Genomic DNA, 25,324 nt, shown 5'->3' with positions numbered 1-25,324 from the left:
TTGCTTGTCTGAATCAGAGTCATTTCTAAAGAAGTTTCAGAACTCTTTTTTTTTTTTTTCTACAACTTACTGTCACTGTCCTCCTGGGAACGGAATTCTGAGGCCTTTTCCATCTCTTTGGATATGGTTAAAAATAAGCAAACTTGGGCAAAAAGTAACTAATCCACTAGAGGAGGAAAACAAGGGAGAACTATGTTTGTTCATCACTGCCCTGTTCAAATCATAAAGTGAATATCTGAGCTGAGAAAACTCACATTAACATAGCCTATAGCGAGCCTGCCACAGCTCAGGGACTAGAAACATCACAGTATCTCCTCCCACTGACATCCTGCCCCAAGGGCAAGTACAGAAAAATATTTTATTTGTGGGTGAACAGAGCTATGGCTCGATAAGTCACCAGCTTTGGAGCAGAGCCATAATTCATAGTACTCAGCCAGTGTAAACAGGGACAAGGAAATACTATTATTTTCACCATAGTGCAGTGAGTGCCGAAGAAATAGAAATGTTAACCCATCTGGCATTGCTGCATTGCAATACATCCAGTTTTTTTCCTTTAAAAAGTGCTTTTAAGATATCAAAATAAATTGTGTAGACTGGCAGGAGCTTGGGGATTTCTCCCTCATGAATGGTATCACAGGGGAAACTCTGCACTGAACAAAGTAGGTACTTCGGGTTCAGAAACTACCTAATGCAATATTCTGGAGCAATCAGATGAACAATGCAGGACAAGTGAATGTAGGTACTTACATGACATATAGATAATGCAAGAAAATTATTCTCTGTTCTAGCTAGGCAAAAACTACTGGGTTATTTCTAACTTCTATTGTGTTACATAAACAAGGCCTTCATGTTCTGGGACAGTTGACTGCACTCTCCGTTGATTACTCTACGTCTGAGCAAATTCTCTTCAAAAGGTTGCATCTTCAGTAGGCCTCTTTTTGTTTGTGGGAGCATTAAAAAGGCACGGATAATTCTGCTGCTAAAAGAAGGGGCAGGGTGGCCTGTCGCACATTCTCTTCTACTTTAATCCTTTACCTATTTAGCTGTAACAGTTTGACTTTCTCGAGTTGTATGTTTTGTGCATGTTTTTTCCACTCCATCTTTCTCTTTAGGACTGATTTATGGTATAGTTTGTTCACAGTGTAGGGTTTTGTTTTGTTTTGTTTTTTCAGAAGCACCAAGGCCTTGTTAAAAGGCACAAATTCTACTTGTACTGCCAAGCTTGTCCTTCTATATTTATGAATAAGAATTTCTTCTTTTTGAGCTTATGATAGTCTTTCCTTGTTTGTGGTAAAAACAAATTTTCTTTTATACTATTTTCACCTCTTACATCATATCTGTGTGGGAGTTCTTTTTCATTTTAAAATTTTTATTCATTTTACATACCAACGACAGTTCCTACTCCTTTCCCTCCTTTCACTCCCCTCACTTCCCCCCTCCCCACCCACTCTTCAGAGAGGGTAAGGCCTTCCCTATGTGGGAGTTCTTGGCATGGATTTGATTAAATCTTTTCAAACATGGAAAGATAGCCATCCCACTAATGTGACTGCAAACACTCTGGTTCCTTGCCAGACCATACCAATCTAATGTGCCTGAAAGGAAAATTACAGCAAAGTGATACAGCATTTTATTCAAACCAGAGTAGCAAGAATCTCAACATAACCCCTGCTGGCTAGCGTGAATATGAACAGACAATCCTGTGCACTGCTGCTTAGCCTGGGAACTGCTACAGACTTGGAAAGGTAATCTGACAACAACACATTTAGTTTTAGAATACAATGCTTTAATTTTTAAAATCACTGGTCTATAAAGGAAACATATTTAAGGCAGCCTCTATATGTACGCCTGTCATCTGAAAGATGACCCCATGACCACCGGAGGCCATTTATCCAAAAAGTGACTCCAGGCACACAAGCAAAGCAAGAGTGAGACCGGAAAAGCCGAAAGGACAATGAAATGTTATCATGCCTCAAGGCAATAGGACCTTGATTCTGCCCACTAGTGCCTCCCCAGGGATAAGGAGATGAGATGATAGCCACTGGAGGAATTGGAGAGAAAATGAATATAAAGTTTAATGATAACCACTCAAGACAGCTGCTGCACACATTGATACAGCTGGAGTTGGCTATGTCCTCATAAATTTTTACCTCAAGCCTGGGTGACTCAACGATGCCTCAAGAGGATGTGTCATCTCAACAGGTAAATGCTTGAGTAACTGATGGATTATCAGTCTATAAAAAAGAAGACACTGGGATCGTCATGTAATTCAATCTTGTTTGTAATTCAAATATATAAAAAATAAAGAAAAGGAAAACAAAGAAAAGGAAGCAACCCTCTAGAGATGAGAGAGATGTGTATTCTTTGGCTTTGAGAGACACTGACAATATCTTACTGAATAAAGAAGGAAGGGCAACAGAGAGCACTCACCAGATGAAGCACTTGTTACAATAGCACTAGGACTGGTGTTCAGGTCCCGGGACCCACGTAAAAGCCAGGTTGGGGTCTGCTCTTAAGATGACTCAGCAGGTAAGGATGCCTTTGCCACCAAGCCTGACACTTAAATTCAATCCTTGGGACCCATATGGTAGAAGAAGACAACCAACTTCTGTAAGCTGTCCTCTAGCCTCTGTACAAGTGTCCCGGCATGCACACATCTATGTATATACATACATACATACATACATACATACATACATACATACATATAGACAGACAGCCATATACACATTTTTTAAAAGCTAGGTGGGTATGGCAGCCCACTCATAATCTTCACACTTCCTTGAGAGACATAGGCAGCAGATCCTTAGGCAAGCTGGCTAGGTCGACTATCCAAATCAAGCTTCTGACCAAAGAAAACATCAGGTATCAAACATCATCCTACACACACACACACACACACACACACACACACACACACACACAGGTACATGCACACAGGCACATGCACACACACAAAGAGAGACAGAGACAGAGACAAGAGAAACGCAAAAAGAGAGTAAAAGAAAGCAAACTGTCTCAAACCTTTTATGGCTTTATTTCAAAATCTCTGTGTGTGTGTGTGTGTGTGTGTGTGTGTGTGTGTGTGTGTGTGTGTGTATTGGGGGGTACACGTGTATGTGTTTGGATATTCTTTTTCTAAATATGCATCTGAAAGGATATAATTCAATCTGTTAGTATTTCTTAACTCAGAGATGGAGAATAGAAAGGTGTTAACCACTGGGCTGAAGAGATGGCTCAGCAGTTAAAAGCAGTACTGCCTATTCAAAGGACTTGAGTTCAATTCCCAGCACCCACATCCAGCTGCTTACACGTGCTGTAATTCAATCTTCAAGGAACCCAAGGCCCTAGTCAAGTTTCTGCAATCACTGTCCTCGTGTGCACATACGAATACAGTGATGCACGTCATTTTAAGTTTTTTAAATAAAATAAAAATAAAAAGGATTAAACATTTGTTTATTGCTTGTTTGCTTCCTTGCTTGCTTTTGAGACAGAGCCTTGCTTTGTAGGCCAGGCCGGGCTGCAACTCACAGTTCTCCTGCCTCAGCCTCCTGGCTTTACAAGTCTTCACTACTACACCAGCCTAAATATTCCTTTATACAATTCTGCCTTGTCTAAATTGTTGCTCCAATATGTATTATTGTTGTTTTTAAAGGGGATAATTAGATAAAGGTAATAAGAAAGCAACTATATCAGCCCCAGTTTCAGTCTCATGCCCAATAGAGAACTTCCTCTTGGAGTTGTTGTGTTACTAAATGGCCTTAACTGCTAAGAAAACTCATTCTACTTCTAAGACATAAAAATGTCATTCCCTTGCTCATTTCATCTTATTCTAGATTCTTCAACCAGACTATTAAGTTTCTGAAATGTGGCTACTTCGAATTAAGGTATGTTTTCATGTCAAATAGATACAATTATAAAGATAGATATTTTGAAGGTTGATATAAAAATAACTGTATGCTGATTACATGTTTAAATGATGACACATTGGATACGTTGAACCTGTGTTTAAAACTCATTAAGTCTGGTTTCCTTTTCAAATGTGGCTACTAAGAAGTTCAAACTCACACACATTGCATTGTGTTCAGTTGCTCAATCTGTTCTAGATCATTGTGTTTCCTTCACACCAGTTGATTCCCTGTTAATTTCTCAAATTCACACCTGCAGTCACTTTAATCAGTTACCAGCTGTGATGTGATTCATACCCCAGAAAGTACCTGACACACACTAAGCACTCAATAAAAATGCGCTGTTGATGGGGTCCATAGTGGTGCTTTGGAAGCTGGGCAGGGTGTATGCCTGCACACGTGTGTGTGTGTGTGTGTGTGTGTGTGTGTGTGTGTGTGTGTGTGTGTGTGTGTGTGTGTGTCCCTATGTGAGTCTATGTATGTATCTGAGGGGGTATGAGGGGGTGTATATGTGTGTGGGAGGGGTGTGTGTGTTTGCAGGAAAATAGTGTCCTAGAGGCTGATGGCACAGAGAGGATTCAGGCTTCAGTGACTGGAAGCATCAGTGTCTGGAGCAGCAGTATATTTCTGTGGTATGTAGGACAAAAGTCAAACTACTGAGGTCATGAAGTCAATAAGGGCTGTGATTAACTGGAAGCTGTAAACTTAGATTCCTTTGTTAGCAGAAACAAAGGTGTCTAGCAACGGCTTTAGAAAAAGATTTTTAAGAAACAATGCTTAAGTACAATTTTATAAAGGAAAACAATTCTCAATCCTTGCTTAGCCATTGTTACCACTCATCTGTCCTGTTTGTCCTCTTAAGTTTTCAACTTTTAATTAGCTAAATAATATAGAAGACCTGAACTGTTAAGTGAAAATCAGAGTACAAGACCCAGGATACCTCTGTACGAGTTATTGGTCCAGGAGGCCACATCCAAGACAGCATAAACCTGGTCACCCACCATAACTACATAATAAGACCCTGTTGCTTTGCCTGCATGACATAGTGATATCTAACTCTAACTGATTAGGGCCCTTCCTCCCTGATGTCTGGCTTTCAGAGTGCCAGGGGTGCTTTTAAGGCTTTGGGAGGATGAACAGGAAGGCATCAATGTCCTTATCCATCTCTCAATTCTCAATGATGCAATATTGACCAGCAAGACAATGTATGCCTACCGGTACAATAGTGCCATGACTGTTACAGAGTAACTAACCACTCTACTGGGTTTGAAACCAGCTCCACAGAAGGAAATTTAATGCTTGGTACTATAATCCTGGTCAAAAGCCCAGTGAAGTCACAGGCCCTAGTGTAGAATCTGTTATTTTTATTTTTCTAAATGGTTATGTTTTCAAACATTTATATATGTATTGCCATTGGCCTGGGCTGCTCTCAGCCTTGGTCAGAGAAGCTTTAGTTATTAGTTAGTTAGTTAGTTAGTTAGTTAGTTAGTTAGTTAGTTAGTTAGTTAGTTAGTTAGCTAATCTGTCTATCCATCCATCCCTCCATCCATTCATCTATTTTACAGTGTACGACCATCAGTGGACAAATTCCCAACTGGTCAGAGTACTGAAAATAAGAGACAGGGTGCTCATAAAGGGGACACCTTTATCAATATCCTCATTTCAAGGCTCAAGGAACATATTAGGGAAGGTGAAGTAAGAATGTAAGAACTGAAAGATGGCGAGAACTGCTATGAAATTTTGTCTTCTGGGCATGATATGGCTATTTGCCCTCATGGGAGTTGTTTGTAGCTACTTACACAAGGTCTGCCCAAGATCATACCTGCTAAAATTACAGTATAAATAGAGGAGGTGTTCTCCAGACCCCTTTCTTAGTGAGTAGCTCTCGGCAATTGATAGCTGCTAAGAGGAAAATCATTCTTATTTAGGGTATTCCTGCTGTTAGCTGTCCCATGCTCTAATAGATACCTTCATACTCAATGCATATGGGAAGCACTAGTTAGAGTTAGTGGGTTATCATATAATAATAATTAACAATAATAAAAGGAAGAAAATTCATACAGTTGGAGGGTAGATATGTTGAAAGGAATTCAGGAGCAGTGGAGGAGGAAACTGAGAGTGTGGATACGATCATATCCTATTGTATGCATGATGAAAATTCTCAAGAATAAAGAAAAATTATAATAAAAATCAAATTTAAAACATGATACATCACATTGTACGGGGATTTGCTACAGTAAAAAAGAATAATGTATTTTCCCCTTTGTGGTTTAACCTATGATTTTTCTTTTTTTAATTTTTTATTAGCTCAAATTAGGAACAAGTTTGCTTCACATGTCAATCCCTTTACCCTCTCCCTTCCCTCTCCCAATTCCCCACCAGCTCCCCCATCTTGTCCCCTCTCTGCTCTCCAGGGAGGGTAAGGCCCTCCATGGGGGTTCCCCCAAAGTCTGTCATATCATCCTGGGTAGGGCCTAGGCCCTCCCCCATGTGTCCAAGCTGAGAGAGCATCCCTCCATGTGGGATGGGCTCTCAAAGTCCCTTCTTACACCAGGGGAAAATACTGATCCACTACCAGGGGCCCCATAGAGTGCTGAGGCCTCCTCATTGACATCCACGTTCAGGGGTCAGGATCAGTCGTCAGTCCCATGCCGGCCTCCCAGACAGCAGTCTGGGGTCCATGTGCTCCCCCTTGTTCAGGTCAGCTGTTTCTGTGTGTTTCACCAGCTTGGTCCCGACCTCTTTGTTCTTCATTCCTCCCTCTCTGCAACTGGGTTCCAGAGTTCAGTTCAGTGTGTAACTGTGGGTGTCTGCCTCTGTTTCCATCAGCCACTGGATGAGGGCTCTAGGATGGCATATAAGGCAGTCATCAGTCTCATTATAGGAGAAGGGCATTTAGGGTAGCCTCTCCACCATTGCCTAGATTGTCATTTGGTGTCATCCTTGTAGATGTCTGGAAATCTCCCTAGTGCCAGATCTCTCCTAGGATCTATAATGGAGCCCTCTGTTATGGTATTTCTCATCCTGCTCTCTTCTATTTTTCCTCCGTAACCTATGATTATTCTTAATGAAATTTATTGATCAATACAACTAGCATGTAGATATTCTAGTGAAATTGCTCATTCTTTGTAATGGGTTACATAAAAACAGATGAGAAGAGCAGCTTTAAAGTACACATAATCAGCTCCTGGATCAAAAGCCTCATGGGGTCTGACATGAGTAGTAGTGATAGAACTTTATAGCAAGATAAAAGGTGTTTGTGTAGGAAACGAGGTCGTTTGTCGCTTCCCAATGCCAGGGCACCGAAATGTTAGCCCTAGGCTTTATTTTCCCAACAAAAGTAATTCTTTTCATAGATATCAAACTTCCAAAATGATCCATTGCCATATAGGCCCTAACTGTAGGGCCCAAAAATCTTTAGGAAATTTCTTAAAGTTGCGCAATACTTACTCATTACATTATTGTGGAGTCTGGTGAGCTTGGCTACATTTTAAAAGCAGGGTAAGTCTATAAAAGTATTATATCTAAAACAAACCGATCTATCATTTCTGTCTACTGAATAAATACAAGATTACTGGAAATGGAATTATCTCTGTAATGTGGGATGACCTGCTTTCATTAGCCAGAAAACTGAAGATGTGTAAATATTTATATCTAAATTGCATAGATATTCTGCCGGGACTCAATTAATTGCATGGCACTGCTCATTTCCTCAGCATTTCATAAATGTTTGTGTTGTAAAACTAACCCAACGCTCACTTTGAGATATTTGACATCTAAAAGCTTTTGGTATTCCAAATGTCTAATGCACTTTCTATCCTGGGCTGTCAGAACTTCTCTTAGCAACCATCTGCAGTTGCCAAGCTCAGATGCCTCCTGCTACAGGAAGCTCAAAGTCCTGGCTGTGCTATGGGGCAGGTGGAAGGCAGAAGCAAGCCGAGAGGGCACCAGGGGTTTCCAGTTCACTTTAGGGCTTCTGACGGAGAACTTTCTTACTCAGCTAATGAGGCTTAATCCTAAAAGTTGGAAACTAGATTTGTCTTGTAAAATTAAAATACGCTGAACAGTCATCTGGAAATTGCTGAATTCCAAAAAAGATTAGTGAGGGCATCCAATGGAAGACACTGTCTGGTCTAGTTATAGTTGTCCATTTGTGAATATCTACAAGTATGAAGTACAATATCAGGAATTTTTTTTCACTTCAGCCAGCAGCCACGTTACCATGTACACTTAGACTTAATTTTTTCTACAACTAGAAAATCACAGCAAGTTGTTTTATCTCAATGCTTGGGCTTTTAGGGACATAAAATTATTCCTAAATCCTTTCTTAGCGGTCCAGCTGATGGAACATCTTGAAAAATGCAAATCACTAATGCTCCCGGAAAACCATTCCACCTATTTATCAACTCTCAACTCCTATAGTAAGCAGAGCTGTGGCCCCCTCCATGGTTTAGCAATGTAATCTCCAAAAACTATAACTACATTCCCCTGGAATATGAAGATTATTTAGATAACCCCAATGAACCCCTTTAAGAGGGAGATGGGAACATCATTTGGAGAGACTGGAGCTTCTACCCTAATGGTGTTAAAGATGGAGGAAAGAGACTCTGAGCCACAAGGTCAAAGGACAAAATTCTCTTCTAGAGTCTCCCAAAAGAATTCATCCTTGTCAATATCTTGATGTCACACAACTAAGAATATCCCAGATTTGGTCCCAGATCTTGAAAATTTGGGCTACTTTCACCCACTAAGCTTGGTGATTCGTTACGATAACAACAGGAAATACATGAACCCAAAAGTTTCTCTCTGCAGTCTTCAGTCCCTCATCTCTGGTCTAAGTCAAATCAATTTAGTTTCAAGACACAAATATCAGTCTCACTAATGCATTCTTTCTCCAGATTTTTCTGAGATTATAATATAATTGAAACATTTCTCCCTTCCCTTTTTCTCCCTCCAAACCCTCCCTGCTCTCCTTCAAATCCATGCTCTACTTCTTAATAATTGCTATTTTGTGCATATGTTAATGTATGTACATATATATTTCTATATATAACCTGTCCAATCCCATATAATGCTACCTATATGTACATTTTCAGGGCTGGCCCGTCAGCACTGAACAGCCAATTGATGTGCCCTTTCTGGGGAAGACCATCTCTCCTCATTCCAGTTTTCCCCGGCTGCCTATGGTTTCTTGTGTAATATTGAGACCTTGTGAACTTTTCTTCAGTTTGTGAACATACCAGTTTGGTATGTTCATTTGTTCGAATCTTATTTGGGTATCATGTTGGTGAGACTTGATGGGTGTAGCTTCTGATATTACCGGGAGATGCAAACTCCCTGATCCTTTGGCTTTTACACTCTTTATGTACTCCTGTTCTACAATGGTCCCTGAGCCTTAGGTGTAGGCATGTTTTGTTGATGTATCCACTGGGAATAGGCTCCACAGCTCTGCATTTAAATTGGCTGTGGCTTCCTGTTGCAAAGAGAAGTTTCCTTGATGAGGTGTGAAACTACACTTATCTGTGGGTATAAGGACTAATTTTTACATACTACTGTTGGGCATTATGCAAGTTTAGTAAATTACTCATTGTAGATTCCTTCCATAACCATGACTTCAATAGCCTTCATCCTTTCCCAAATAATAAGATGGTGTCTTCCTCACTTTTCATATTCACTAAAAGTCCCTTTTTGGTCTGTTGTTTGGGAGAGAATCCTGTTATCCAAGTGTCAGAACAGGAGTGTGAACCTTCAGAGATAGCCAAATTTGCTGGCACAATGCACATTTAGCCCATCATCCTGTTCTCTTTAACTTCTACTGAGCACCAAAGCAGAAGGCACCACACCTAAGGATAATGGTGTTTAGTAGTTTGACTAAACACACAACGACTCACCCTTTTGTTAGTAGAAAAACTGCATACAATAGGAACAAGGTGGGTCAATAATATGAACTTAAAGTTACTCATTCACAATTACTCACAGATACTTGGTCTTCTCAAGAAATTAAATTCTAGTGTCTGATTGTTTACATACACAACCAGCCTCATTTCATTTTCTTCTTCATTATCCCTGGACAATTGTTAAGAGTTGTTCTTCCACAGAAAGACAAAACATGGTATGTACTCACTCATAAGTGAATATTAACTATAAAGTAAATGATAACCATGCTACAATCCACAGACCCAGAGAGGCTAAGTAACAAGGAGGGCCCGAGGTGGGATGCCCAGAGAAAGAGAAATAGAGGAGGGGCAGGTGGGCCTGGGAACTTGGGGGATGGGGTTGGGAAGTGGGCAGAGGGGAGAGTGCTGAGAAAGATGACTGGAAGGGTGGCAGAGGACATTAAGGAGTCAAGTAAAAGCCTAATGCAAGGGGAATTTCCAAGAGTCTACCAGGATGGCCCTAGCTAAGACTCCTGGCAGCAGTGGATGCATAGCCTGAACTGGCCATCCCCTATGATCGGATTAGTGATTACCCAGGTTATCAGTGGAAAACCTTCATCCAGCAACTGACAGAGGCAGGTTCAGAGATCCAGAGCCAAACATGGGGCCTAACTCATTTGGGGAGTCTCCTGGGGAGAGGCAGAAGGAATTGTAGGAGCCAGGAGGATCAGAGACATCAGAACAAAACCCACAAAAAGGGCTAGCCTTGTTCATGGGAACTCACAGAGTCTGAACCAATAACCAGGGAGCCTGCATGGGACTGATGTAGGCCCTTTGCTTATATGTGACAGTTGTGTAGCTTTGTCTATTTGTGGGACTCCTGGCCATGGGATCAGAGCTGTCCCTGGTGCTTTGGCTGGCTTTTGGGAACCTATTCTTTGTGCCCAGCCTGAATACAGGGTGGTGTTTGGTTTTACAACCACTTGATATGTCATGCTTTGCTGATGCCCATGGGAGGCCTACCTCTTTCTGAATGAATACCTAGGAGGGGTGGGTTGGGTGGCAGGTGGATGGAAGAAGAGGAGACAGTATGAGGAAAGAAGGGATGGGAGGCTGTGGTTGGGATGTAAAATTAATTAATTATTTTTTTTAAAGAGCTGTTATTTATTCCCTGAGTTCTAAAAGCATGTGCCAATACTATTTGGACAAAGATGCTCTGTTGTTGGACTACATATTCACAACACATCTTCGTACTGGCTTCTTTTTTTTTTCTTTTTTCATTTGTTTACGTCCTTCTTATGGGATTTTGGTCCACATGAACTTCCTTTTGCTCTACTTCCCATTTCCTCATTTTATTTGATTCATTGCTTTTTGATGTTATTTGTTTTCTGAAAAATCTATAGCATCACTACTTACGGTACCATAATGAAATGCCAGAAGCTGCCGGTCCAACACCAGGGTATCAGCATAGTTAGTTCCTTCTGTCACCTCTGCTCAGCTGCAAGGGCCACTGTTTTATCACAGACTCATCCCTCTATACATGGCCTCTGGCATCTCTCTGTTGTGTCTAATTCCCTTTTCCCATGTGGCTACTGGTCAGAATGGCTTGGAACCCACTTGAAGAGCCAAATTTTAACCTAGGTAGTTCTTTTTTTTTTCTTTTTTGAGATTATAGTTTAATCACATTTCTCTCACTTCTCTTCCTTAAAACCCTCTCATATACCCCTCCCCGCTCTCTTTTAAATTCATGGTCTCTGTTTTCATTAATTGTTACTGCAGACATATCTGTTTATGTATATACATCTATATTCTTAAATATAACCTGTTCACTGAGTCGCATAGTGATAATAAGCAAACATGGCTGAGAATATATCTAGCTCAGTGGTAGAAGTGTTTTTTCTGAGTACATGAGGTGCTCAGTACAAACAAGCAAATGACAGAGCCATTAGTAGTCATGAATTCACAACAGGTATGGTTGCCTAGATACGACCTGCACAAGACCAAACCAGTCAACATTCCATGATGGGTGGTAAAGGGGCTCACCAGACGACCCAGGCTGGGATCTACAGGCAATTGCTAGATACTAGGAGAGGGAGAGCCACTTTCTTCAAGGGTGTAACCTTTTATTTGTGACCCATGCAGAGGATGCCTGCAAGATGCATGAATTGGGCTCAATGAGTTCTAAAGAAAAAGAGGAGAAAGAAGACATGAAGGTGAAAGAATGGCATGGAAAGAGGCCAATGAGAAGTTGGGGAGAGTGGTGGGTAAATCTAATCAAAATACATTATATACATAAGAAAATCCCAAAGAATACATAAAATAGTATTCCATGACACCTTTATTATAGCTGAATTTACTAAGTGCAAATATGCATATCTTAGTAGAAATGATGTTCAAAACAAATTGAAAGCCACTGCTGTCAAATACTAGACCAATTTTAAAGCATCAATTTTAAAATGTATTATTTTTCCAACAAAAATCCTAAAACACACACACACACACACAAAAAAAAAACATTTCATTACAGGGTGTTTAATAAAAAACTTTTAAACAGTCTGTAATCCTACTAGTCATTTTGATGTTTAAAAAATAGACAATTTTAACAATTTTAACAGGGAATAAAATGTTAAGTGTTAAGACAGAAGGTAAAATACTAAGAGACTCTAAGTTATGCGTATCCATTCTGTATGAGACAAGAAAATGTTTTATAGATACGAATGGATTTCATAGCATCAGACATTAAGGAGACAGCACATTTAAAAGATAGGAACAAAAGGCAGAGAAAAGCATAAGCAACTAAGACCCAAGTATTAGCAAATATCCAGAGGAAACGACTTCTTTGAGGCCCAAATGTTGGATTCCACGTCAAGTTTAGTCTTACCATTGGGAATAGAGTGTCATCCCTGTAACAGCTGTGTGTGTAGGTGTGTTGGTGTGTATAAAATGTACAGGCTTCCTACTTTTTGCCAAAGTATAATGTGTCTGAAAACATCTATCTCTATCTGAATAAATAATTCATGGTATATTCACAGCATGAAATATTTATAGCTACACATGCCAACAAGAATGGGACTTAAAGGCACACATATGGGCAGATCCACCACGGTGGTCAGGTGTAGAAGAATGGCACCCAGAGCTGAAATGCCCAGATATAATGGTGATGTGCTGAGTGGCTGTAGATATGCATCCTCTTCCTGTAAAGCTGAGCCAGTCAGAGGCTGTTCCGAGCACAAAGAGAGACAGCCATGAGGTAGCAGAGCTGACATGGTCCAACAGGAGAATTCTCGCCTAGCATATAAACTGAGATGTTAAGAGAAAGGTGTCCCAGTATTGCATGACTTTTCCTTGAGCAATATGAACAAAAATATATTCATCTCAGTTAGGGGTTTATTAAGACTTATTTGCACGACCATGTATAAAAGCAGTTGCATCACTGAAAAGCCCACCTTGGTGTAAATAATGACTTTTGAAAGACACATTGCTGGAACTGGCTGCCCAACTTGCAGTCAGCACCACTGAAGACTCTTCTTCCCCCAACAATTGCTTACATAATACATGACTTTAGTGGTAGACCTTTCTGAATTTCTTGAGCCTGCTAAGTTTCATGATCTTTCTGAGCCTTTCAAGTTTCATTAGCTTCCTGGATCTTATGACCCCTGCTTCCCCCTCTAGGAGAGAATGTTTCAATTTGTACAAATTATCACAGAAGAGGGTACAGCAGGTAGAAAAAGTTCAGAAGCACCTGGAAGAAAGGAAGACTAGTGAGGCAAGTGAGCCAACTTACTGGCTGGAGCTAGCAGATCTAGTTCAGCAACCAGATTAAGGTTCAAGATATGGCATCCAGACTCCATCCCACTGGCCAGAGACACTCTCAAGAGTTCTTGTGAAATCAAGACATAGGCTTCTGCCCATGCAAGTAGCTGCTGAAAAAAAAAATCCTGGCACATTTTGTTCACTGCTATGCATCAGGTATGTATGTACCCCACCCCCACTCCACTTAGCAAGCAATAGTGTCATTGCAATGATATAGGTCTGAATGTCTCCAAGAGTCAATAAATAACAAGAGGGCTGGCGACCAGATAGATGGTGTTGATGTAGTCTGAAAGCCACTATTCATTGTCATGTATGGGTTTTCCAGACATTAGCTAGTGACTGCTTTCACTTGTCAAATCCCTCCAGTCCCTTCCCACATAGCAAAGTATGTCCTAACCACTTCAATCTGGGAAAAGGGATGTCTGAAGAGTTGGGGGTCCCAAAGCCTGAAAGGCTGGGTAAGTATAGACTGTCTCCTGTCTATGACAAATATTTTGTCTTCCTTCCCTCCAAGAATGGAGTAGGCAGACAACAGAGGGAAATACATAGGTAACATTATTTGTCAGGGAGTAATAAATAGAACTCCATGACTCTCAAAGGCAAAAGGATGTCAACCGAATTCCTCAGGATTGCCGTGCCTACTGGAGAGTTTGCAAGTATTACAGCCCTGTGCTTTTGGAGGTTTCTGGTGTCAACAGAAAGACTGATCAAGCTCAAAAACTCTCACCAGCCTTTAGCGTGTCCACAGCAGCAGACCCTTTTACAGAAAGCAGGTCTGTCTACAGGCTCAGTGGCAGGAGCAGGGGTCCTGTCTCTGGCAGGTCTTGAAATACCAAATCTCAAGTGTCTGGCAGCTGAGGAATGAGTCCCTCTGCCTGCAGCAGCTGATGCAGTATGGGGCACTGGATGGAGGTAGGACCCTACTTGGACAGAAGCCTCAAGCAAGGTCTGTAGGGAGAAAGCCTGATTAGAGGTACCGCTGACCACTTCCACTAATCAGGGTTTCTACCTACAAAGGGCAACTGGTGAATCCATCTCCCCTGAACTCCCTACTCCCCCACAGAGGGTGTGGCTTGACTTTCTCTGTCTTCAGCAAACTGTTTCAGGCTCCAAGATGACAGAGGAGTAGGGAAGTCCTTCTGTCATTATGGAGTATTGAGGAGGGAGCATCTGGACCAACACAGACTTAGAGGTTTTCTCCATCTTCCTCCTCCAAAGATACCACCAGGTCCTGTCACTATGGCATCTTTGCAGACAGCTGTCTGCTGCTCTTACCCCTGGTGGCCCCGAGAAGCTCCACACTGGGTGGGAAGGTTCACAATGGAGGCTCTTTCTACTTTCATCAAGTCAAGGATTCTGTCTCCTGCCCCCATTACACTGGTATCATTGATGCGGTATGGAGGGTGGGAGTTAAGAGGCCCAGTTAGTCTAGGTCTCGGTGCTTAATCTAGATGGATTTACATTTGATATGGGAGTCACGTAGAATGGGTTAAGCTCCTTGAATTAGTATTGCATTTTGAATTGTGGCTGGTCACGTAGGAATTAGTGGTATGGATAAGGAGAAAATGTCACAGAAGAAGGGGTGAAAAGCTGATAATCAGAGACAGGGTTCAATGCAACCCTGAGCTATCACAATGTGCTAAGGTGTCCCAGAGTCTGAGCATGAGTGGAGACAGGAGCCATGCTCTAGGTATGGAGGGCAGCCTGGGGACCGCACCACAATCAGAAGAATGCAGAGAATTGGAAGCTCTCTAGGCTCTCGGTACTCCTCCACCGTTACATATATTGTGTATTGTGGTGATATCTTGCCTGTACAAATAAAGTTTGTCTGAAGATCAGAGGATAGAGCTTGCTACTAGCTAACCATAGAGGTCTGGAGGTCTGTACAGACAGACAGGAAGTGAGATGCCTGGGTAGAGACAGAAAGTGAGATGACTGGACAGAGAGAGGAAGTGAGGTGGCTGGGAAGAGACAGGATATAAGCAGGAAGAAACAGGAACTCAAGCTCTTTTCCACTAGGAAGCTAATGAGGTAAAGGTGGCTTTGGCTTGCTCCTTCTTCTCTCTGATCTCTCAGCATTTTCCTCTATGTCCAACTCTTGGTTTTTATTATTTATTCCTATTAAAAACTCCACTTACAGTGTATGTACGTATGTATGTATGTGTATATGTACTAATATATATTAAATAAGTATACTTAATATTCTAAGATAATTTTATTTTACATCCAGACTATGTTTTAATAAATTACTTTAAACTTAAATGCATAACTGACTTTAAATAATGAATGAATTTTTTCCATTATTCTTTATTTTTGAAGAAAATCAAGAAACTAACCTTCCTAAGCAGAAAAGCACACATGGTCTAGGTCACATTATAAACCACACACAGACTAGTCATATCTTAGGTCATGTTATAAACTGCACACAGTCTAGTCATATTCTAGGTGATGTTATAAACTACACACAGTGTAATGATATCTTAGGTCACATTATAAACCACACACAGTCTAGTCATATCTTAGGTCATTTTATAAACTACACACAGTCTAGTCACATTCTAGGTCACATTAGAAACCCAAGCAGCTAGTGTGGGGTGGGAGTGAAGGAAACCTATGAAACCTTAAAACACCCCAATCCAGGTTGAAGGCTTATTCAGCATTGAAGTCCATTAGTTGAAACAGTCTGGTCTCCAAGGGGTGAAAACAGCAGGAACCAGCAGACAAGAGCAGGAATCAAAGACATCAAACAGCTGGTTCACTTGAGAAAGGCAGTGACTCCTCAGGCCACAACCTCAAGTGGCTGAGATAAAATGCCACTAAGAGCAGGTGTGTGACTTATAGACTTCGTTGGGAAGGCTGACAGTATCATTAAGATCATTAGGTGACCAGAGTGACAAGGTTTCAAAAGAATGCGGATATATTTTAGACAGGACAGTGCTTGGAAGGGGCAAGGATAAGATACACATGACTAGAACTTCCCATTGCTCCATCATCCAGTAAATGAACATATATGTGTTTATCCGAAGTCACACCACTTCCAGTAGTGCCTGGTATAAAATAATTGATCAACTCCCAAAGCTTTTCAAACTGCAATTGAGTTTCCCATACATTTTGATCCCCAAGTTTTTTATATTTATTTTTATTAGTTCAAATTAGGAACAAGCTTGCTTCATATGTCAATCCCTTCTCTCTCCCCCTCCCCTCCCCCCTGACTTCCCCAACAGTCCCTCAACATGCCCCCTCTGCTCCCCAGGGAGGGTAGGGACCTACATGGGGCCACATCATCCTGGGCCAGGCCTCCATGTGTCCAGACTGAGAGGGCATCCCTCCATGCGGGATGGGCTCTCAAAGTCCCTTCTTACACCAGGGAAAAATACTAATCCACAGGGGGCCCACAGTGTGCCGGGGCCTCCTCATTGACATCCATGTTCAGAGGTCTGGATCATTCCCGTGCTGGCCTCACAGACATCAGTCTGAGGTCCATATGCTCCCCCTTGTTCGGGTTAGCTGTTTCTGTGGGTTTCACCAGCCTGGTCCTAACCCCTTTGTTCTTCATCCCTCCCTCTCTGAAACTGGGTTCCAGAGTTCAGTTCACTGTATAGCTGTGGGTGTCTGCCTCTGCTTCCATCAGCCACAGGATGAGGGCTCTTTATGCTCCAAATTAGCTCAGGAAATCCTGCCCCTTCCCATTCTCCAGGGTCCATGCATTTTTCTCTTAGAGTCCTTCTTGTTTCCTAGTTCTTTTGGTGATGAGGATTGTAGGCTGGTAATCCTTTGCTCTATGTCTAAAATTCATATATGAGTGAGTACATGCCATGTTTGTCTTTTTGTGACTCGGTTACCTCACTCAGGATGGTTTTTTCTAGTTCTATTCATTTGCCTGCAAATTTCAAGCTTCCATTGCTTTTTTCCTCTGAGTAGTACTCCACTGTGTAAATGTACCACATTTTCTCAATCCATTCTTCAGTTGCTTCTAGGTTGCTTCCAGGTTCTGCTTATTACAAACAACGCTGCTATGAACATGGTTGAACATATGTCCTTGTTGTATGAATGTGCATTATTTGGGTATGTGCCCAAGAGAGAAATTGCTGGGTCTTGAGGTAGACTGATTCCCATTTTCCTGAGCAACCACCATACTGACTTTCAAAGTGGTCTTACAAGTTTTCACTCCCACTAGCAATGGAGGAGTGTTCCTTTTTCTCCACATCCTCTCCAGCATAGACTGTCATTGGTGTTTTTGATTTTAGCCATTCTGGCTGGTGTAAGATGGTATCTCACAGTTGTTTTGAGTTGCATTTCTCTGATGGCCAAGGATTTTGACCACTTTCTTAAGTATCTTCCAGCCATTTTAGATTCCTCTGTTGAGAATTCTCTATTTAGATCTGCACCCCACTTTTTAATTTCATTGATTGGTGTTTTGGTGGCCAGCTCCTTGAGTTCATTTTATATTTTGGAAATCAGCCCTCTGTCAGATGTGGGGTTGGTGAAGATCTTTTCCCATTCTGTGGGCTGTCGTTTTGTCTTACTGACTGTGTCCTTTGCCTTACAGAAGCTTCTCAGTTTCAGGAGGCCCCATTTATTAATTGTAGATCAAAATGTCTGTGCTACTGGTGTTATGTTCAGGAAGGGGTCTCCTGTACCAATTTGCTCAAGGGTATCTTCCCACTTTCTCTTATAGAAGGTTCAGTGTGGTTGGATTTATATTGATATCTTCGATCCATTTTGACTTAAGCTTTGTGCATGGTGATAGATATGGATCTAACTTCAATTGTATGCAGGTCCAAATCCAGTTGTGCCAGCACCAGTTGTTGAAGATGCTTTCTTTTTCCCATTGTATAGATTTAGCTTCTTTGTCAAAAATCAGGTGTTCATAGGTGTGTGGGTTAATAACAGGGTTTTCAACTCTATTCCATTGGTCTACCTGTCTAGTTTTGTGCCAATACCAAGCTGTTTTCAGGACTATAGCTCTGTAATAGGGCTTGAAGTCAGGGATGGTGATGCCTCCAGAAGTTTCTTTATTGTACAGGGTTGTTTTGGCTATCCTGGGTCTTTTGCTTCTCCATATAAAGTTGAGAATTGTTCTTTCAAGGTCTGTGAAGAATTGTGTTGGGATTTTGATGGGGATTGCATTGAATCTGTAGATTGCTTTTGGCAAGATTGCCATTTTTACTATGTTGATCCTACCTATCCAAGAGCATGGAAGATATTTCAATTTTCTGGTACCTTCTTTAATTTCTTTCTAGAGACTCAAAATTCTTACGGTACAGGTCTTTCATTTTTTTTGGTTAGTGTTACCCCAAGGTATTTTATGTTGTTTGTGGCAATTGTAAAGGATGATGTTTCTCTGATTTCTTTCTCCACCAATGTGTATATAGTAGGGCTACAGATTTTTTTGAGTTACTCTTTTATCCTGCCACTTTGCTGAAGGTGTTTATCATCTGTAGGAGTTGCCTGGTAGAGTTTTTCAGGTCACTTATGTAGACTATCATATCATCTGCAAATAGTGAGAGTTCTTTCTTTCCGATTTGTATTCTCTTGATCTCCTATTGTTCTTATTGCTCCAGCTAGAACTTCAAGGACAATATTGAAGAGATATGGAGAGAGTGGACAGCCTTGTCCCTGATTTTAGAGGAATTGCATTGAGTTTCTCTCCATTTAATTTGATGTTGGCTGTCGGCTTGCTGTATATTGCTTTTATTATGTTGAGGTATGTTCCTGTTATCCCTGATTTCTCCAAGACCTTTATCTTGAAGGGGTGTTGGATTTTGTCAAAGGCTTTTTTGGCATCTAGTGAGATGACCATGTTTTTTTTCTCCTCAGTCTGTTTATATGGTGGATTACATTGATGGATTTTCATCTGTTGAACCATCCTTGCATCCCTAGGATGAAGCCTACTTGATCATGGTGGATGATTTCTCTGACATGTTCTTGGATTCAATTTGCCAGTATTTTATTGAGAATTTTTGCATCAATGTTCATGAGGGATATTGGTCCTTAGTTCTCTTTTATAATTGTGTCTTTGTGTGGCTTGGGTATCAAGGTTAGTGAAGCCACTTAAAAAGAGTTTGGCAATGTCCCTTCTCCTTCTATTTTGTGGTATACTTTGAGGAGAATTGGTATTAGCTGTTCCTTGAATTTCTGGTAGAATTCTTCACTGAAGCCATCTGGCCCTGGGCTTTTTTTGGTTCGGAGACTTCTGATGACTGATTCTATTTCATTAGGGGTTATAGGCCTATTTAAGTTGCTTATCTGTTCTTAATTTAATTTTTTAAGTGAAATCTGTCCAGAAAATTGTCCATTTCCTTTAGATTTTCGAATTTTTGAGGAATATAGGCTTTCCAAGTATGACCTGATAATTCTCAGGATTTCCTCTGTATCTGTTGTTATGACCCCCTTTTCATTCCTGATTTTATTAATTTGCATGTTCACTCTCTGCTGTTTGGTAAGTTTGGATAAAGGTTTGTCTACCTTGTTGATTTTCTCAAAGAACCAACTCTTCATTATATTGATTCTTTGTATTGTTCTCCTAGTTTCCATTTTGTTGATTTCAGCCCTCAATTTGATTATTTCCTGGTGTCTGCTCCTCTGGGGTGTATTGGCTTCTTTGTGTTCTAAAGCTTTCAGTTGTGCTGCTAATTCTCTAGTGTGATTATTCTCCTGTTTCTTCATGTAGGCACTCAGCACTATGAACTTTCCTCTTAGCACTGCTTTCAAAGTGCCCTATAGGTTTGGGTATGTTGTGTCCGCATTCTCATTGAATTCTAGGAAATCTTTAATTTCTTTTTTTATTTCTTCCTCGACACCGGAATTGTGCAATTGGGTGTTACTTAATTTCCATGAATTTATAGATTTTCTGTAAATTCTAACTTTAAATCATGGTGATCTGATAAGATACAGGGGGTTATTTCAATTTTTTGTACTTGTTAAGGTTTGCTATGTTGCCAAGTATGTGGTCGATTTTAGAGAAGGTTCCATGTGGCGCTGAGAAGAATGTAAATTGTTTTGTATTTGGATGGAATGTTCTATAGATATCTGTTAAGTCCAATTGTACCATAAATTCTATTAGTTCCTTTGTTTCTTTGTTAAGTTTCTGTCTGGTGTTCCTGTCCAGTGGTGAGTGTGGGGTGTTGAAGTCTCCCACTATAAGTGTGTGTGTTTTTATGTGTGATTTGAGTTTTAGTAATGTTTCTTTTACAAACGTGGATGCCTTTGTATTTGGGGTTTAAATGTTCAGAATTGAGACTTCATCCCGATGGATTTCTCCTGTGATAAGTAGGAAGTGACCTCCTTCATCTCTTTTGATTGATTTTAGTTTAAAGTCCAATTTGTTGGACATTAGGATTGCTACACCAGCTTCTTTCTTGGGTCCATTTTATTGGAAAATCTTTTCCCAACCCTTCACTCTGAGGTAACGCCTGTCTTTGAAGTTGAGGTGTGTTTCTTGTATACAGCAGAAGGATAGATTCTGTCTTCGTATCCATTCTGTTAGCCTGTATCTTTTTATAGGCAGGTTAAGACCATTGATATTGAGGGATATTAATGTCTATTGATTGTTGGTTCTTGTTTGTTTGGGATTTGTTGTTGGTGGTGTCATTGTGAGTGGATTTCACCCTCCTGTTTCTTTTCATGTTTGGTAAAGTTGGATTATCTATTGCCTATGTTTTTGTGAGTGTAATCTTCATTGAGTTGGAGTTTTCCTTCCAGAACTTTCTGTAGGGATGTATTTGTGGATACGTATTGTTTAAATCTGGTTTTGTCATGGAATATCTCGTTTTCTCCATCTATAATGATGGAAAGCCTTGCTGGATACAGTAGTCTGGGTTGGCATCCACATTCCCTTAGTGTTTGTAGGACATCTATTCAGGACCTTCTGGCTTTCAAAGTTTCCATTGAGAAGTCCGGTATAACTCTGATAGATCTGCCTTTATATGTTACTTGGTCTTTTTCCTTTGCTGCTCTTAATATTTTCTCTTTATTCTGTAGATTTAGTGTTTTGATTATTATGTATCAGGGGAACTTCTTTTTGTGGTCCAGTCTATTTGGTGTTCTGTAAGCTTCTTGTACTTTCATAGGCATATCCTTCTGTAGGTTGGGGAAGTTTTCTTCTATGATTTTGTTGAATACGTTTTCTCTATCTCCTCTTGTCACCCCGTGGTGTGTGTGGGCCAAGACTTCAATGTCTGCAGCTCTGGATGGTCTTGCCTCTCCTGGTAGTCTCCTCACTCAGCAGGGGTCGGGGCAGTGGAGAGAGAAAGAAGAATGAAGTGTTTGGGGACTCAGGGAGATCCTCCCTGTCTGGGCGGGTCCACTCTATGCCAGGCTCAGGCCCAGAGAGATTCCAGGGGTGATGGCAGAAGTTGGGCAGGAGTCGACAGGGGTAGAGGGTACACTCACCTCAGGAGAGGTCAGGCCATCAGAGGGGGAAGGAGTGGATGAATATTTTTAAAAGTCTCAGAAAATACATTATAATATTTGGTAAAACTGAACCAATAAGAACTAAGCAACAACGTGTTTACCAATATAGTTGCTGACTATATATCAAGAAAGAAGAGATGAAAACAAAATTTTGGAACATGATTCTCCTTAAGGAAAAGTAAGTAAAATTACACCAGAACTCACTGATTTGTGGGCAGCCCTATGCCCGAGAAATATTTTTTATGTATTACAGATTTTAACTTACAGTCCCAATTCTTACCTGTCTCTAAATATTGTTCATGATAGGTGTGTTGAAGATTGCCACAGACAAAATGATGTTCATATAGTCTGATCTTCTGTCACTTATATGCCAATTTAGGAAAAATAAAAATAATGACTAGATGATTTTTTTCTCCCAAACAGAAAAAAATTATCATACATTATGGAAATAAAATCTTTTTAAAAAACTCAAGTATTACAAAGATATTAAGACAAAGTAAAATTATCCATGAACCATAACATCCTTAATAATAGTGTGTGTGTATGTGTGTGTGTGTGTGTGTGTGTGTGTGTGTGTGTGTATGTGTGTGTGTACACATGTATTCTTATAATACATCATTAAGTTACTAACTATAGTAATTCAATTAACAAAATTTGGTACTGGTCTTACCTACTAAAATGAAAATATTTGGGCTTATTAACAAAACACAGAGATTTTTCTAATCTCTCATTCTGAAACCAAATGGCAAAGCTCCCCTGAGAGCTAGCCAAGCTACACATGGCCTTTGGGCTACAGATGACTCATCAATGGCCAGCCCCACAGGCAACTTGGGAATTTCCACCCTTCCTCTAGTGAGCTTCCAAGGCTATAATTCAGGATTCTCACCTGCCTGCCTGGCCTTCAGTCTGAGAGAAAGAGAGAGAGAGAGAGAGAGAGAGAGAGAGAGAGAGAGAGAGAGAGAGAATGGACCATATTCGGAAAGGTGGGAGACCAAATTTCTGAAGAGTGAGTGTCTTACTGATGTGTGTGGACAGAAGTTCAAAGGAAGCCTTCTCTAAACCCTCTATTTATCTTACCATCCAATGATATCGTGTGTAGAAAAGCCAATGAACTCAATTTGAATGTCTGTGTCTCAGACTTCATTTCTAAACTCTGTTTCTGGCCCTCTAAGTCCCTTTTGTCAGTTGGTATTTACAGCAGCCGTACACTCACACGATTCTCTGCAATGCATTACTCATCTGAGTAATTCATTGTGGCCAAAAGAACCCTGGAGATTTTATTTCTAACCTCTCAGGGGCCTTCCACCTTCTAAGAACTTTTATGTTTTGTTCATCCACTGTTTCTCAAATATTTGGAACATTCTCAGTTACAAATTCTCAGGTTTTTCATTTGTGAAGCATGTCTATCCAATTTACTTCTTACTTTTCATTGGGACTTATCTCCTTCAGCCAACACCCAAAGCTAAAGGTTATAAACAGTTTTACAGCTCAAGTTAGTGGCACTTTCAGTGAAACAGCTGTGGTATCATCATGTGACTTCCTTTGGCCAGAGTGAGTTTCATTAGCACTAATGAAAAACTGAACAAGAATTTCTCTGGCAAGAACGACACAGATCTGGTCCGTTGCCCATGGCTGGCCACTGCTGAAACTCATTGACGGTTTCCTCAAACCCCTTCCGGCTTGGGCCCTGCAGAAATTCCTCAAACCTGTGTCTGACCAACCACTCAGGAAAAAAAAAAAAAAAAAAAAAAAAAAGCACCTCTGTAGGGAAGCTGACTCTTTTGTTAGCCTCACCATGATGCTCTGATCACAGAGTCTCTGGTGGACTAACTGCCAAAGCATACAGAGGCACTACCCCAAGACCCCAAGTCAACACCCATCAGACATTGGGTTGCACTCTTGGAAACTTGCCCCACCATAAGCCATCTGTTTATCAGTGCTGTGGTTTGACAGTAGTATCTCCACCATGCTACTGTTTGAATACTTGTTTTCCACATGCTGGTGCTGTTTGAGGGAGCCATAGAACCTTTAAGACTTAAGGACTAGCTAGTGGAATGAGGTCACTTGGATCAAGCCTTGAGGTTGTAGCCTCTGCTTCCTGATCAGTGGAGATGTGAGGGGGCTGAGCCAGCAGCTTCTACTGCCCTAGCAAAGGTAGCCCTGGCCTCCTTGCTTTCGACGCTGTGATGTATGTACTATCTCCCCTCTAACCACGGAGCAAAGCAAGCCTCTCCTCCCTAAAGCTGCTTTTTGTAACGTGATTGCTCACAGCTATGAGAAAGGTGACTAATAAATAAAACTGGATTCTGAGAATTTGGCTCGCTCTATAGTTTATAGGCCTTTGGAACTGGATTGAAGGAGAAATGTGGAAGTGTTTGGAGCTGTAGACCAGACAAACCCAAGTAGACTGTAAGTTGAGTTGAATGGGTCCTTTCTAGTGAGAGTGTATAACACCAGCATTCAAATAGAAAGATAGGCAGGAAGGACTCTGTTTTGGAGCTGCCAAAGGGGAACATGAATTATAATGGGAACTGAGCTCAAAGACATTCATATTGTATTCTAGGAAAGTATCTAGCTATGTTCTAATATGTTTTGTTTTAATTTTTAATAAGACTGAATTAAAAAGTAATTGGCTAATTTGACTAATGGAGTTAATTTCAAGAGAGCATAATCTCTAAACTGTAGCAGCATGTGTTTACTGTTCGTATTTAGCTTCACATATCCTTCGATCTCTGAAAGATTTACAAGAAGATAAAAGAGAAAGTGAAGCAAAAGATATGGTTTCTCAAGGAAAAAGATGTTTGAATGTGTTTTAGGTTTCATATACTACAGGTAGAAACAAAATGGTAGAAATTGCTAAAATTGTTAGTACAATGAAGGGAAAACAGGGTCATTTTGCACTATAACAATACGATTAGTAATTTGAGGATGAGATCCCACCCATCAAAGAGTCCAAAATATTAAAAGATGCATATTAATTTGAAAGAAGTGTGTCAGGGTTCCCGACTAGAAAACATCAGTTTAGAGAAGAGTTTCCCCAGGTTCAGCCACGGAGGCCCATAATGGCTAACTCTCAAGGTGGCAGTAAAACTGGCCCTTTTTGTGGCACATTTTTCAGACATGCAAACTATAAGTCCAAGAGGCTTGAATCAAGGCCAGGAAGTGTGTGACAGTGTGTGATTCCCTACATGAGTTCTCAAGTAGCCTGTATGAATCTGTGAAGGTGAAATCTAAGTTTCGATGGAGACCCCAGGATGTTGAAGGTACCAATATGTTCACTGAAGAAATCTGGAGATATCAAGTAGACCAGGACCA

General features: G+C 40.7%; 1 long non-coding RNA gene across 4 annotated transcripts in view; it reads left to right on the top strand.

Annotated features, from left to right (window-relative positions):
• The first annotated feature begins 1,644 nt into the window (after positions 1-1,644).
• Positions 1,645-25,324, top strand: part of LOC118238784 — a 73,617-nt gene continuing 49,937 nt past the window's right edge. Inside the window, exons 1-3 of one of the 4 annotated variants that reach the window (XR_004769904.1) lie at positions 1,645-1,742; positions 3,834-3,884; positions 11,924-12,083. This is a non-coding gene — a long non-coding RNA (uncharacterized LOC118238784). Of the gene's footprint in view, positions 2,527-3,833; positions 3,885-11,923; positions 12,084-25,324 lie in introns of those variants that run through there. The other 3 variants (XR_004769901.1, XR_004769902.1, XR_004769903.1) reach the window with 3 other exon arrangements.

Source organism: Cricetulus griseus, chromosome 4, assembly GCF_003668045.3.
Source record: "Cricetulus griseus strain 17A/GY chromosome 4, alternate assembly CriGri-PICRH-1.0, whole genome shotgun sequence".
NCBI lineage: Eukaryota > Metazoa > Chordata > Mammalia > Rodentia > Cricetidae > Cricetulus > Cricetulus griseus.
Note: the sequence above shows the minus strand (reverse complement) of the source record. Positions and strands in the feature narration are given on the sequence as shown.